A 16,044-nucleotide genomic window follows, 5' to 3' on the forward strand; every position below is an offset into this window, starting at 1 on the left:
GCAAATGTGAGTGCGTGTCCATGTCCGCACATGCGCCCGGCCTCAAAAACGTGCCTAAATAGGATGGCAGATAGCCGGGGCGGTTGGGTAGGTGGGCGGGCCCACCAACGATTTCCGCTACCGGTTTGGGTGAACCGGTCTGAACCGATTGAATGCCACCTCTGGTGCCTCTCATCTTCAATACCTAAGCAAAACTGACGTGGCCTTTCAATTGCTCCGTCACTGCTGCCATCTTGAATTTTTGGACCCTCCTTCAGGCCCTTCAGTACTTACACGTTAAGTTCCTGCCTTACATTTTTAGGAACGTGCTCAAAACCTTCTGCTGAAAATTCAGCTTAGAAGCAGAGCTGACTTACTTTTCACCGCAAAACCCTGTGAGAAATGGCAGGGCAGGCCCCCTCACAGTCTTGTGGAGAAAATGGAAGGCATTTTCTTTTTAATTCATGCAATTGGCCTCTCCCTGTTCTCACCACCAGTGCCACAGTTTTTAAAATATTAATCGTTCAGCAACAGCCATTTTTCAGCCTATCATATGCTTCTGTCTGGTGCCATGTTTAAGTGAGTGTAAAAGCCACTTATCTCCAGTAACATTATTTTTTTTTAATGGATTCATTCAAGCCCATGTGTTTTAGCAAAAAGAGACACCTTTATTTCATTTTACACCCAGCATGTCAACTGTCGCTGGGCCTGACCAGTGATTCATCAAGCAGCTAAAAGGCTGGGGATTCCAAGTGAGATACATTAGCTTGCATTCAATATTAATAGCTTATGCCAATATTTATTTGGGCCATTATTTAAGCAGTTGATGTCATAGCAGTGAGGCTGGGCGGCAGCATGGGAAGCAATGGCGTGGGAACTGCAGGCAGGATGAGGGGAAGTGGCATGGGAAACATCCTCATGGCAAATTCAGGGATGGATGCCTGCAACCGCCATCGTCCGATGGAACTGTTGAGCTGAAACGATGCTCTCAGGTGAGGCTAAATTTGTGGGCATTTTTCAGCTCTCTGTTGCAGTGGTCAGGCCACACCTGGCCATTTCTCGCTGCCACACTACAAGAAGGATGCTGAGGAGCTAGAAAAGGTGCGGAGAAGAACCACAAAGAGGATGGGAGGTTTGGGGGTCTAAATCCTATGAAGAGCAGTGAAAAGAAGAGGGTATGATTTAGCCTCCAGAAGAGATGGCTGAAGGGAGACAAGACAGCTGTTTCCCAATCCAGGGGTGGGATTCTACCGGTTCGGACTGGCTCAGGCGAACCGGTAGTTCCGACAATCAGCTGGGAGAGAACCGGTTCACTCCAACGATCAGGTGGGCCCGCCTGCCCGCCCCTGTGCTTTACTGACCTATATCTTCTCAGCTGATTCGCACGGCAAAGCGGATTGCCACGCCTCAGCTGTGTTACTTCCCAGCAGTAACACAGAAGGTAAGTTTTTGTAAAACTGCACATGTGCATGCAGCTCACGTGCTCACAGCGCATGATCACCAAACCGCTTGTTAAACCGGCAGGATCCCACCCAGGGGTGAAATCTACTTACCTTCCTTACCGGTTCGGAAGCGCGTGCGCCCCGCGCACACTCGCTTCGGTCATGCATGTGCGCGCATCACATGCCCGCGCAGACTTTCTGCACATGTGCAAAACCTTCTGCACATGCACAGAAGTTAAAAAAACACCAGGAAGTAATGACACCCAGGCAGGTGGGCGGAGCTTCACTCCACCATCGCTATCAGATCACCGAACCACCAGCCAAGATCCCTGGGCGATCCAGTCCGATCCGGGAGCATTTCACCCCTGATCCCACCACTGTCCCAATCCCTCATGGGATGTCCCAGGGAAGATGGTGTGGATTTATACTCCATAGTGTAGTGTTTTTCAACCTCGGCAACTTGGAAATGGATGGACTTTCTAAATCCTCAAATTCCCAGCCAGTGAGGTTTATGGAGAAGCCATTGAAGCTCAAATAAGGAGGAATTTCCTGACTGCAAGAACAATGAAGCAGTGTAACTGACTCTCTTCTGGAGGCTCCATAGCTAGAGGTTTTCAAGGAAAGGTTAGATAGTCCTTGGTCTGGAATAGTTTGAGGATTCCAGGGTCTGAGCAAAGTTTGTGTTAGAAGGTCCTTTCCACCATGAGTCTATGATTCTAAAACCATAAATAAAAGGCCCAAGTCTCGACACTTTGATTCCTAACGTGGACGAATGGTTGCAGAAGTTGATGGAGTTGGCTGAAATAGCAAAATTGACTATTTTGATTAAAGAGAAGAATATACTGTAAGTACTTTTGTTTCCACATGGAGACCGCTTCTGAACTTTGTGCTTGAAGTGGAAAAGAATGAAACTTTGATTTTGGGTTTTACCGATTAGATTGGTAGATTTTTTTTTTAAATAGAAATGGCTTATTCATATTATGATGAAAAAACAAAAAATTGTGATTTGATATTAATGCCTTATTTTGCTGCAAGAGAGAGAGTTGGAAGTCAATGTTTCTTTTTCTTTTTCTTATCCTCCCTCACTTTTCCTCCCCCTCTTCCTTCCCACCGTTTTCCTATTTACTTTTGTATTTTGTATCTTATTTTGTCTTATAACTCAATAGAAATGTTAAACAAGGAAAGGGGTCAAGTCTTCTCTGAGTCAAATTTGACTCCTGGGGACTCCATGTTTTCTCAGGAACAACATGCAGTTTGCTATTTGCTTCTGGGATGTGTGTGTCTCTGTCCCAGACTGATGTATAGTCCTGGTACAGATATGGGTTGTATTTACCTTTACTGCTGGTTTGCAACGGGGCCGTGCACACTTGCGCAGAAGCTTTCTGTTGTGGCCCGCCAGCGGCCTGCTTGGATTGTAGCTGATTCCAACGATGAGGAGGCTGGTGTGGTGCTGCACCAGCAGCCTGTGCAGCTGGTGCTCGAGTCGGACAGTGAGGAGGCTGGAGAAGATGTGGTGCCAGAGGCAGGGATTCAGCCAGGGCCTTCAGAACCTCCAGAAGCTCCTTTAAGTGAAGAGGACGAAGAGGAGGAGCCTCTTCTCGATGCACGGGCACGCAGAGCTGCCAAAAGGCAGGAGTGGCTCCTCAGGAGGAGGTCTCCTCGAGAGTAAGACTTGGGGCTAATTGGCCACTCCCTTAGCCTATTTAAGGAGGAATGCTGATTGCAGCAAACTGTAGGGAACAACTTTAGTTCACTCTCCTTCGCATTTGGATTCTCTGCAACATTGCTTCTGGGCTTTCTGCCAACCCTAGTAAGACTGTGATTACCTTATCTGTGGATTCTTGCAGGCTGTTAAGAAAGTTTATTAACAGCCTGCATTTGCAAAAGACTGAGTTATTTGAGTAAAATAAGCTTTGTTTAGACTTTGTGTGTGCTGCGTTCTTTGGGGTCCGTAGCTGGGGCAGAACACTTCCTGATAAAGTCGGTGTCGGTGGGCAGAGCCTCCTGCCAGTTTTACTACTGGTTCTTGCGAACCAGTCCGAACCGGAGGCAACCCACCACTGGCCTAGTAGTCTCTCATCCAAGAGTTAGCCTGGTCCTTCTCAGCTCAGACGTTGTTGTTTCCCTATTGCTACCTGCTGAGACTTTTAATTTGCACCTGAGGCTTAAATCAATGTCCAAAGCCGATGGACAAAGCAATGTACAGGTAGTCGTTGACTGACAATGAGTCATTTAGTGACCATTCAAAGTTACAACGGCCCTGAAAAAAGTGACTTATGACAGTTTTTCACACTTATGACCATTGTAGCATCCCCATGGTCAGGGGACAAAAATTCAGATGCTTTGGCATCTGGCATGTATTTATGACGGTCGCAGTGTCCCGGGGTTATGGGATCCCCTTTTGTGAACTTCTGACAAGCAAAGGTCAATGGGGAAGCCAGATTCACTTAACAACCAGGTTATTAACTTAACAACTGCAGTGATTCACTTAGCAACTGTGGCAGGAAAGGTTGTAAAATGAGGCAAAACAACAACAGAAATGTTGGGCTCAATTGTGGTCGTAAGTCTAAGATTGCCTCTATATCAGGGGTGAAATCTAGCAGGTTCTGACATGTTCTGGAGAACCAGTAGTGGAAATTTTGAGCAGTTCGGAGAACCGGTAGCGGAAATTTTGAGTAGTTTGGAGAACCGGCAAATACCACCTCTGGCTGGCCCCAGAGTGGGGTGGGAATGGAGATTTTGCAGTATCCTTCCCCTGGAGTGAGGAGGGAATGGGGATTTTGCAGTATCCTTCCCCTGGATGGAGTAGGGTGGGAATAGAGAATTTGCAGTATCCTTCCCCTGGAGTGGGGAAGGAATGGGGATTTTACAGTATCCTTCCCCTGGAGTGAGGTGGGAATGGAGATTTTACAGTATCCTTCCCCTGCTATGCCCACCAAGCCACACCCACCAAGCTACACCTCGCCCACCAAGCCACGCCCACAGAAGCAGTAGTAAAAAAAATTGGATTTCACCACTGCCCTACATAAAAGGTGATTTTGTGAGTATGTTTTTCTACTTGTATCCTACGTGAAGGAGACTTGATATTGCAGAGTCAATGGACATCCCATCTGCATTGCATTAAGGACTTAAAAGACGGAGCGACAAATCATGCAATTATTAGTTCTGGCTTTGCCATCCAAAACTAAATTTCTCTCTGCTTTAATTCTTCACCCCACATTGACTCTGTATTCAGTATAAAAATAGTGACTTTCCTCATTGTCTTAAAAATATTGACCAATTCGTGTAGCAGGAAAAATTCTGCTGTCTTTCCTCTGTGTTGGACTGCAAAGCCTATAATCCCCTACGCAAGTTATGGGTTTTGAAATGCAGTGTTTTTATTTGAAGGGCACCAGGCTTGGAGAATGCAGCTCTCCAATGCAATGACTGAAGAAATACCACAGTGAGAGCATCCCTTGCACTTTGAAAGAACGAACCTGTCTATGTTTTGTGGGAAGCAGGCTGGGGATTATTTAAAAAAAGATCGCTGGGCATTTGGAACGGATCATGCCCTTTTCTCGCAGGGGGCAACCTACCGAAAAGTTGCTTACCCAAAGCAAAAGCAAGAGAATCAACAAAGTCAAGACGAGCACAATAAAGAGACGGAGCATCTACCAAGCTCTGTGGCTGCCATCTTGATTTTTTAAAAAAACTTCTTTCACGTGTGGTGCTGATCAAAAATGAACTCCTGTCCGACCTAGAAAGATATTAACAGAATAACAGAGCTGGAAGCAAGGTCTTCTAGTCTAGCCCCCTGTTCAGGCGGGAAATCCTATACCTGGGGTCTGCCACGTTAAACACTCAAAGAGCCATTTGGACCCATTTCCCACAGAAAAGAAAACACCGGGAGCCACAAAACCTGGGTGGGAGTGGCCAACTCGACGTCACTCACTCCCACCCAGTCACATGACACACACCCCAGCCAGGCCTACCCAGGTTTTGTGGCTCCCAGTGTTTTCTGTGAGAAACAGGTATCTCTCTCTGTCTCTGTCTCTGTCTCTCCTCTCTCTCAGGCCAGGTGAGGAGTGACTGCAAGGGAAGGGCGATGGGTGGGGCCAGCCAGTGGTGGGTTCAGCCGGTACGTAGGCACAGCAGGGGGACAAAAGAGCCACATGCGGCTCCGGAGCCGCAGGTTGCTGACACCCGCCCTATACCACTGCAGACAAATGGTTATCCAACATCTTCTTAAAAACTTCCAGTGTTGGAGCATTCACAACTTCTGGAGGCAAGTCGTTCCACTGTTTAATTGTTCTAACTGTTAGGAAATTTCTCCTTAGTTCTATGTTGCTTCTCTCTTTGATTAGTTTCCACCCATTGCTTCTTGTTCTATCCTCAGGTGCTTTGGAGAATAGCTGGGCTCCCTCTTCTTTGTGGCAGCCCCCGAGATATCGGAACACTGCTATCATGTCTCTCCTAGTTCCTCTTTTCATTAAACTTATTTGGAATAAACATCTTTTCCCGGTTACACAGACATGGACCCTCTCGAGCGTTTATTTCGTTCCTCCTGTCTCAGGAAAATGCTGTGGCAGGGAAACTTCTCTCAACGCAATGCTGCCCAATGCAACCTTGCCTTTCGCCTCCTCGCTTCCAACCCTTGGCAAGTTTCGGCTGGAAATCGAGGCAGCGAAGACAAGGCACAAACACTGGTGGCTGGTGTTTTTTTTTAATTATTATTATTATTTTTTGCCCAGAGCAGCTGCTGAAGCGAAGCGAAGGGAAGTCAAATGTCAGCCTCTAGTATCCCTTCTGCTGTATTTCAAAATGTATGACTTGAATCTGTAATTGTGTCTGATTGGCTGGCCGCGAAAACAAATGCCAGCAGGGCGGGGAAGGGGGGGTGCACATGACCCACATTTCTTTCCTACTGTATGCTGGTTGTGTAATTCAAATTTATCTCCTGTAAAAAAAATATTTTTTTTTTAAAAGAACCCGCTGTGGAAGGCCTCGCTTCCCAGCAGATGGCAGCAAAATGGAGAAAAAGTGGGTGTAAAGAGACAGCCGCCACCGACAAAAGATTGGAGGTCTCTAACAGCCTTAGTTTCACTTGTCTGCTTTTGAATCCAAGGTAAGTTAACCCAGTCGAAAAGCTTTGGATCTGGGCCCCTTTTGGGCCTGGCTTTCGTCTGTCTCAGACAGCTGCAAATCCCACATTGGGATGCTTGGGATCAACATTTAAATTATCCCGAGGTTTTTTTTTTTTTTCCTTTTTCCTGCACTGTTGTGTTTTCTTGACAACTTCTAATGTTTCGGGGGTTATGTAATTCTCGCAGATTTAATTCCCTACACCTATGTGACCCTTTGAAGATTGGCATCCAAAGCTAAACTCCCCACAAGCTTGTTAACCGTGGCATTATTATAAAGTTGGACTCCTCTCATTTGTAACCAGCATCTGGGTTCAGAGCTGCAAAATTAGGAACAGAGATCGGTGCAAAACTGCAAATCAGGCCAGTGGGCTTCCCCACCTCCAAGCCCTCTTGCAGCTGGTAAGGAGTAGAAATACAGTAAAATCTGAGGCAGGATTCTCAATGCATATTTTGTAAGATTTTTTTTTTCCTTCATGGACAAGTCAAGATGGGGATGACATTTCAAGAAGGTTCATTACCCTTTATTTTTAATCTTAAAACTTTGCTCTCTCTTGTGCCTTTAGAAAAAGAGGGGGAAAAAACCCTAGGCTTGTGAATATGTAATTTGAACTGTCATCCATTGAGAGTATACCTGTGATTGATTGATAGGGTGGAAAATTCCATGAAACTAACATTTATTTTCTTTTCCATATAGAGTTAAAGCAGCGGACTGACATTATTGCAGTGTTCGTAATGTGTAATTTCCTGTCCAGCAATTGCACAGGAGGTAAGAAACACATTTCATAATCTTAATTTAATTTCTCCTCTTGTTTTATTTTTATTTTTTTAAACCAAGGATATTCTTTTAAATCTGAAGTTTTGAAATCGGATTTTGAAACACTCTGTTGTCTGGATTTTCATTGCTTGTATCTCATTTCTTTTTTTAAAAAAAAATTAGAAAGCGGGTGCTTTTATCTTGAGATGTTACTGGCAACATAAGCCTTGTTTGAGTTCAGGTTTATGTGTTTAAATTTGCTTTCTACTCAATTGTGTTTTACAGAGAACTTGGTATGGTAGATATTCAGAAAATAGAGAAGGATGAATATCCGTGTAGAGGAGCAATTTTGAGGAAAATCTTCCCGAATCTAGTCAGGAGAGCTCTTGTATAGCTTCATATAATGACTTCAAAGATGTAAACCATTTTATTAATTTTACTCCTTTGTTTCTCCGTGTTCTTTGCCTGGCAAATATTTTGACAGTTGTAGTGATAAACTTCCAGTTTTCCCCCAATTCCACTCAGTTTCAATGAAGGGATCCAGAGAGCTTTGATTGCAATTGACCTTGAGGTTAGTGTAAGCCTCTCACAATTCAGCACAAGCTGTCGACAAGAATTAGCAAAGGCAAATCTTCTCACACTCACCAGAGAAATTTTGGGATAGTATTTGAGCGAAGCCATAAAGAGGAGAAACCAGGAATGCCCATCGGCAATGCAAAAGTTAGCATTCCTCCTGCAGATCATGCATCTTTTTTTTAAAAAAAAAAAACTTCTTGCAAGAAAATATTTTTAAATCCTTGCAAAAGAATAATTTTTCAGGTCCCTGAAATGATGAGATTTCCAATGGCTGAATTGCCAGAAAGTCACCTTATATTAGTTAAATGTCATTATGGGGACAGAACAGGTTGCATTTTTTTAAATTTCCTGTTGTGAATGGCATTCTCATAATAAATATTTAATACTTAAAAATATTTTCTTGCAAGACAGTTTTTTTAAAAAGGTGCATTTTATCCCATTTTCACTCAGCTGGTCTAACCTTTTATTATGGGGAGTTAGGAGAGGAGAAGAAAGCCTACTTAAAAATAGGATGCATATTTTTCATGCAAATAATAAATGACCAGAGATCCTAAATGAGCTGAGTCTGTTTCCCTCCAGGAGGAAATATTATTTCAGGGGGTGGCAGGATTTTTTTAAAAAGGGGGAATAACAAAATATAAATGCATCAATATTGTAGATAGGCCAAATTCAAATAAAGCAACAATTTTACAGGTAAGGTAAGATGGGGGAGGCAATTTAAAAGCATCAAAATGGAAGCTACTATGTGATTAAGGGGTGGAGCGTCAAACTCAGGGGTACTGCCATCTTGACTTTTGAAGCCCCTCCCCTACAGTTACCACTGCTGATTGGTAAATAAATCGAGTTAAAATTGGAAAGGATCATTTCTAAGAAATTGTAGTTATGATAAATGAGGCCATAGATCTCAATGGTAGGACAAAGAAATGAATCTTCTTAAGTAGTTTTGTTAAAACAATATCTTCATGAAATTAAGTATATGTCCTTCCGCTAAGATTTTATTTCCTGAGCATTTGGGTTGAATCCTTTTTTTTTTTCTGTTGTGGCCTTCACTTCTAATAGACGTTTATATTACAGCAAGCAATTAATAATTTAGATTGCATTTGGGTTAATGGAATTTTATTACTTAGAAGATCGCCTTTTATAGTCAGGTTACATTCAATAAACTTGACTTTAATTTCATACCTGCAACTGGAAAAGCGTGCCAAAAAGAGAGCAGATGAGCTATTAAAGTAATTTCCAATGCCGAGCTGGTCTAGTCTCAAGTTAAATATTTTTATATCCCGTGGACTGGATTAGCAAAATGCAATGCTTACTGAAACAATCATATTTTGGACTTTTGTAAAAAAATAAAAAAAATAAAATCCCTGCTTCTAATCTATTCAGTACCCTCTCTTCATTATCATGATTTGGAAGTTAGAAATATAAAGGAAGAAAAACTTGGTAGTTTTGTATGCATGCGTGTACGTAGTTTTGAAAATTAGAGCGAGCACAAAATGGTTCAAAGCTAAACGAACGTACAACTTAGATTTAATTCTTCAATGTGAATAAGTAGAGCCATTTTATTATTCTATGTTCTATATTGTATTTGAATTTTTTTGCCTTTCTCTAAACAAGAAAAAGAGAATAACAGAAAAATGTTTTGATATGTTAAAGCTTCTCTAAAGGACTTAATTTATAATATATATGTATAACTCAATAGATAATTGATTTTTATCTTTCATAATTGTGCCTCATGTTTTTGGACATATGCACCTTGTTCATTTAGCATCTCAAAATTAATTATTTTAAGCATTAAAACAAGTAAGTTGGGCATTTCTTTGAACAAAGGAACGGTATTGTACAGTTGTCGAAAATGTGCCTCCTTTTCTTTGTATAAAATAGTGTTAACCGGAGAGCAAACTTTACAACATTTAAGGAAATTTCAGTTAGTTAATCCAAGTGAATTGGTTTCATCCTCCTTTACTTCTCCGTGTTAAATTTTATATTTTAAATAGGGCCTTGCATTCTGATGAATGCAGGTATAGGCCAGCATATTTTATCTGATAAAGTCAATTTAAGATTTAGCCGGTTAATATTACAGTTTTGAATAAAGTTACATAGAAGTATGTAATGATTTTCATTGTTGAAAAACAGTGTAATTATTGTAATTTACAAACTTGGAACAGAAATTATACCGAATTATGAAACTTTACATAGAACTTATATCAGAGGAAGATTTAAAAAAAAAAAATCTGTGAGGCCTAGTATTATTCAATTTTGAGTCGTTGAGTTGCAAGCTGTGGATTGTCAGGAATATAAGCCTTCTTTTTTTAATGATACTATAGAGAAATTTAAAAAAGGCCACACTTGGAATACTGCATTCAGTTTTGGTTGCCACGATGTAAAAAAGATGTGGAGACTCTAGAAAGAGTGCAGAGAAGAGCAACAAAGATGATGAGGGGACTGGAGGCTAAAACATATGAAGAACGGTTGCAGGAACTGGGTATGTCTAGTTTAATGAAAAGAAGGACTAGGGGAGACATGATAGCAGTGTTCCAATATCTTAGAGGTTGCCACAAAGAAGAGGGAGTCAAGCTTTTCTTCAAAGCCCCTGAGGGCAGGACAAGAAGCAATGGATGGAAACTAATGCAGGAGAGAATTTCCTGACAGAACAATTAACCAGTGGAACAACTTGCCTCCAGAAGTTGTGAATGCTCCAACACTGGAAGTTTTTAAGAAGATGTTGGAAAACCATTTGTCTGAAGTGATGTAGGGTTTCCTGCCTAAGCAAGAGGTTGGACTAGAAGACCTCCAAGATCCCTTCCAACTCTGTTATTCTATTCTAAGGTTTTTGGCAATAGTGCATGTCAGTGAATGGCACCAAGTGCATCCACCACGGGATACAGGGTGCAAGTGATGTCATGCCCCTCGTGATATCATTTGACAAATGACACAAATGAGGTAATTTATATCCCTCCTGAAAGGCTACAAATTTCATAGTTTGTATTATTTTCACCAATGATGTCATGATTTTTATGATGTCATAAGATTCTTTCTCTGGGTATTTGAACACTGGTTTGAATAAACAAAAATCAAAAAGATCTATTTTTTTTTACACTTTCACCAAAGTTGATTGATTATGTGGCATCAATCCAGTTTGAACTGGATGACCATGAAGATAGACCTTCTCCGTGGAGCATCCCAAAAGAGTAATCTTTATTGGGGCATCTGATGCTTTACATATAAGATCTGTTCATGTGAAAGTGTTACATTACTTTTACTTAATATGCCTACTGCTGTTGTTGAAATAATCTGTAGCTCTCTGCCCACTTATGGGGAAATCCCTATTATTTCCAACGGAAATTATTCTGAATAGCAAGTTTATGACACTAAAGCTGATAATCCTATAGATAATGTATCCTCAAGTAAATTCCATTGAATCGTCCAAACTTTTCTTCTGAAGAGGGAAGCAGCGGTGGGTTTCCAATATTGTTACCACCAGTTCGCCCGTCCCCCCGCGCGCATTCTCGCTTCACACGTGTGCCTTCCGTGCATGCGCCCAGCCTTCTGCGCATGTGCCCAACCTCGAAATCATGCCTAAATAGGATGGCATAGAGCCAGGGCAGATGGGTAGGTGGGCGGGCTCACCCGCGATTTCCACTACCGGTTCACCCAAACCAGTACGAACTGGCTGAATACCACCTCTGGAGGGAAGGATGACTCTGTAACTTTTGACATACTATTAGCGCCAAACTGCTTTGCCACTTCTTCTTTTAAAAAAAAAAATCCCCATAACATTTTAAATGGATTTTAGTATATTTCTCACAATATATGCAAATGTAAAATACATTTGTGTGGCACATATTCAGTGAATTTGCATTTGATGTCTGTTTTCTCCTAATATGTGCACTGGTTGCATTTTTTTAATTAAAGAATCGCCCTTCAGTATTCAGAGACAGGAAACTCAGAAATGTAGCAATTTAAATTCTGTTAATGTGAACTTTTTCACTCAGACTTACTTTTGAATAACTTGGACTGGGATGCACGATTTGGTATTTCTTCTGGAATCTCACCACTCTACACATCTTATAAAATGACTGATGTTTATTCGATGAAAATTGAGCCAGAGTTATTGGAAACGTTCCTTATTTTATCGAAATAAACATTGCCTGATTATTCGAAAACACAGAAGCCATTGATCATTGCTAAAATTAGCCATTCATTTGTATTATCTACTCTATAGAACCCTGTCCTGCACTGATGAGGGGGAGGGAAGATAAAAGTAATTTTGATCAGAAAATTTCTGCAAAAAAAGTCTTCACTTTTTATGAAAAATGCCTCATTTTCATATTATCAGACCTTCACAATGAACTTCTGTAGATGTCTGAATTGTCTGATTAGGAAGCGCAGGCTTCATTTGCTTCAACATGCATACACCACATACAGGGAGATTTGTTGGGAATAAATGAAAACTCAGATGAGTATCTAGCAAGCCACACCATCAATATGATTAAAAGCATTTGAATTTTTGAAGGGATAAGATAAAGATGGCTTTGGAATAGTAGTTAACCAGTGGCACAGTGGTTAGAGTGCAGTACTGTAGGCTACTTCAGCTGACTGCTAGCTGCAGTTCAACAGATCGAATCTCACCAGCTCAACGTTGACTCAGCTTTCCATCCTTCCGAGGTGGGTAAAATGAGGACCCAGATTGTTGGGGGCAATATGCTGACTCTGTAAATTGCTTAGAGTGGGCTGTAAAAGCTCTATGAAGTGGTATATAAATCTAAGTGCTAGTGCTAGTGCTAGTGGTGGAATGGGACAACTCGCCACAGCCAATTCACCATGGTCAATTCGCCAAGGCCAACTCAAGATGGCCAACTCGCTGCAAGAAACTTGCCGTGGTCAACTTGCCAAATTCAAAAATTCAATTTAATTATTTAAAATAGTTTTTAAATTATTATAAAAATTATTATAAAATTATTATAAAATTATTATAAAAATTATTATAAAATTATAAAATTAATTATTTTAATTTTTGTCATTCACATTTCATTTTGTCCCTCCTTTGGCATCCTTTCTTTAATGATTCTATTGCACTATTTCTTCGATATTGGTGTAACTCTTCTCCCGCAGCGAGTTGTCCCGTGGCGAGTTGTCCATGGAAAATTGTCCTGTGGCAAGTTGGCCATGCGAATTGGCCGTGGCGACTTGTCGTAGACCCAATGAGTGTTGGGTTTCTTGTTAATAGGGGCACACTTATATTTATGAGAGCACAATGATTGAAATCTGTGTCAGAGTGTAAGGCTTCAATATTTCTCCCTTTTTTATTTTTACCCAAGTGACGAGAAAGTAATAAGTACTGTAAAGTAAGTTAATGTTGCTAAGATGTTTCTACGTAAGTTTTACAAATCAGCGTGACTGGGCTTTGATGCTACCATGATGTATAATGTTGAGTTCTTTGAGGTAGCGCAGATCAGGAAACCAAAGGTGTGAATGCTAATGCTACTTTTATTATAAGATTTCAGCACAGGTCTAATATTAAGAAATGGTTGGAACAAATCACAAAGTTACAAATAGAGAAGAAACCAGAAACTTTCCTGCTAGGAATCTTTACGATCAGAACGATCTGACATTTCAACAATCACTTCCACGAATGGAATCCCTTCACGCTGCCTTTCACATTCAAGGACCTTCACTTGCAGATCTATCTGTGGCTCTTGGGATTACAAAAGATGACGTTCAATATTTAATGTTGCTGCGTTTGGCTTCTGGAGGGAAGAGAAGGACACACACACACACAGTTTCCCCAGTTCAGTGGTTCTCAACCATGGCAATTTAAGACATGAGGCTGAGGAAGAACATGGGCCAGTCCTGGAGGCTGGGGAAGGCCCAGATGAGGGCTCTGTGTCGGAGGCAGGATGGGGCCAGGGCCATTGGGGAGTGATATGCGGACTCCGGAGCCTCCAGAGGCTGACAGTAGAGAGGCAGAGGAACAGGAAGAGCCTGTTCCTAGTGCATGTATGAGAAGAGCTGCCAGAAGGCAGGAGCAGCTAAAGCACAGAGGATGATTTGGGAGTAGGCCAAGAGATGATTGGCCCCACCCATAAGGCTTAAAAGACCAGCAATGGCTCTTGGGCTCTTTGCCGGAAAACAACGTTGAGAGAATTGCTTCTTGTTTCACTGTATTCATTTCTTGTCGGCGTCTTCTGCTTCTGAACTTTTGCCAAGAAAAGCCTTTGGCAGTTTGCCTAATTATCCCAAGGTCGGTGATAAACTAAGGAATGGTGTTTTGAAGAATTTGCTTTAATTTAGTTTGGACTACGCTGAGAATGAGTTAATTCTCAGCTGTTCTAATAAAGTCTGTTTGCTTTCGAACTGTTTGTATTTAATACTAACTACTTGGGCCTGGGTCACAACAAGGGAATTCTGGGAGTTAGTCCACATCTGTGGTGGTATTCAGCCGGTTCTATCCGGTTCAGGAGAACCGGTAGCGGCGGCTGAGAGGAATACCAGCCGCCGCTACCGGTTCTCCCGAACCGGATAGAACCGGCTGAATACCACCACTGATGTGGACTAACTCCCAGAATTCCCCAGCCAGCCTTGAAGTGCCAACCTCTTAAAGTTGCTAAGATTGAGAAACAGTGCCCCATTCTATCCCTGACCCTGGCTATACATGGACAGGGATAGTCTGAAGAACTAACCCTGTGTTTAGCTGAACCTGGTCAGAATCTGTCTACTACGTGTCTGTAACTGTTTCCCTGGATTCTCAACATTCCACAATTCATTGGTTCACATTGTGGATCATCCATCCCCACGCTGGCTAACAGGAAAGGAGAAGACCAATCTAGCGTGACCAAACTACCAAACTTAAAATAGAGCTCTACAGGGGGAGATCTGGGTCCCCGTGCTTCGAGATAGTTGCGTCATCACTCTACCTGTCATGCACTCCTATTGCTATCTAATTCTTGTTCTAGGTATATTCTCATTGAGAAAAATCCTAAGAGAAGAAGAAGAAGAGGCAGAGTGGTAGTGTGGCCTTTTCTGCACAAATGGACACACAAACACATCAACAACTTTACTGCCTAGATAATCAAGCTCAATTGGATTATCAAGCTCATGTTTCACCACCATTATTTCTATTTCAGTTTCAGCAAGGGATTTCTCGGAACAGGGTATCATCGTCCTAAACAAGTGGTGAAATCCAAATTTTTTTACTACCAGTTCTCGATGGGCGTCGTGTGGCTTGGTGGGCGTGGCAGGGGAAGGATACCGCAAAATCCCCATTTACTCCCCACTCCAGGGAAAGGATACTGCAAAATCCCCATTCCCATCCCACTCCAGGGGAAGGACACTTCAAAATCCCCATTCCTACCCCACTCCAGGGGAAGGATACTGCAAAATCCCCATTCCCTTCCCACTCCAGGGGAAGGACAACTTCAAAATCCCCATTCCCACCCCACTCCAGGGGAAGGACACTGCAAAATCCCCATTCCCACCCCACTCCAGGGGAAGGATACTGCAAAACCCCCATTCCCTCCCCACTCTGGGGCCAGACAGAGGTGGTATTTGCCGGTTCTCCAAACTACTCAAAATTTCCGCTACCGGTTCTCCCGAACCTGTCAGAATCTGCTGACAGGTTTCACCCCTGAAACCTGAATTTCACCCCTGTCCTAAACTATGAAGAGGGTCAGATGAAGACTTCCTCAGTCCTTAGACAAGTACTGTACGTCAGCTTCTCTTCTCTAGACTTGAAGCTCCCACAAAGTAGACTTGGAAACTCTCTCAGTCGAGTGAATGAGTTTCAATCGCTGAAAGAGTAAGACGCTTGATCTATTCAATGGTCTGATGATTTATTTGGCCATCAGGCATCACTGATCTCCTTTCTGTTCCATAACCCTTTTCTTATAACATAAATAGGCTTTTTGTCTGCTGCCAGCATCTGATGAACCATGTGGTATTGAGGTCTGGTCCGCTGCTAATCTTCCCTCCTAATAGCTTTGATGAAAGTAGTGTACACACATGCACAAACACGCACACACACACAAACACACAATTCCAAGAGACGGATGACCTTATTTTCAGGATTAGAATGATGTTCTCTCCGTTCAAAAATAACACAGTTCCTTGAATACAAAATCCTCCCCTCTAAAATCATATTGAGGGGGACAACAGCGATAAAAAACCTGGAAAG

The 16,044-nt window shown here is 42.2% G+C and overlaps 1 protein-coding gene across 3 annotated transcripts in view; it reads left to right on the forward strand.

Moving 5' to 3' along the window:
• Positions 1–6,338: 6,338 nt before the first annotated feature.
• The window catches only part of LOC132709695 (uncharacterized), a 169,012-nt gene continuing 159,306 nt past the window's right edge, over positions 6,339–16,044 (forward strand). Inside the window, exons 1-2 of one of the 3 annotated variants that reach the window (XR_015728785.1) lie at positions 6,339–6,525; positions 7,239–7,310. The gene's annotated coding sequence lies outside the window, so the exon portion shown is untranslated. The other 2 variants (XR_009620687.2, XR_015728784.1) reach the window with 2 other exon arrangements.

Source organism: Pantherophis guttatus, chromosome 7 (genome assembly GCF_059756535.1).
Source record: "Pantherophis guttatus breed Tessera chromosome 7, ASM5975653v1, whole genome shotgun sequence".
Taxonomy (NCBI): domain Eukaryota; kingdom Metazoa; phylum Chordata; class Lepidosauria; order Squamata; family Colubridae; genus Pantherophis; species Pantherophis guttatus.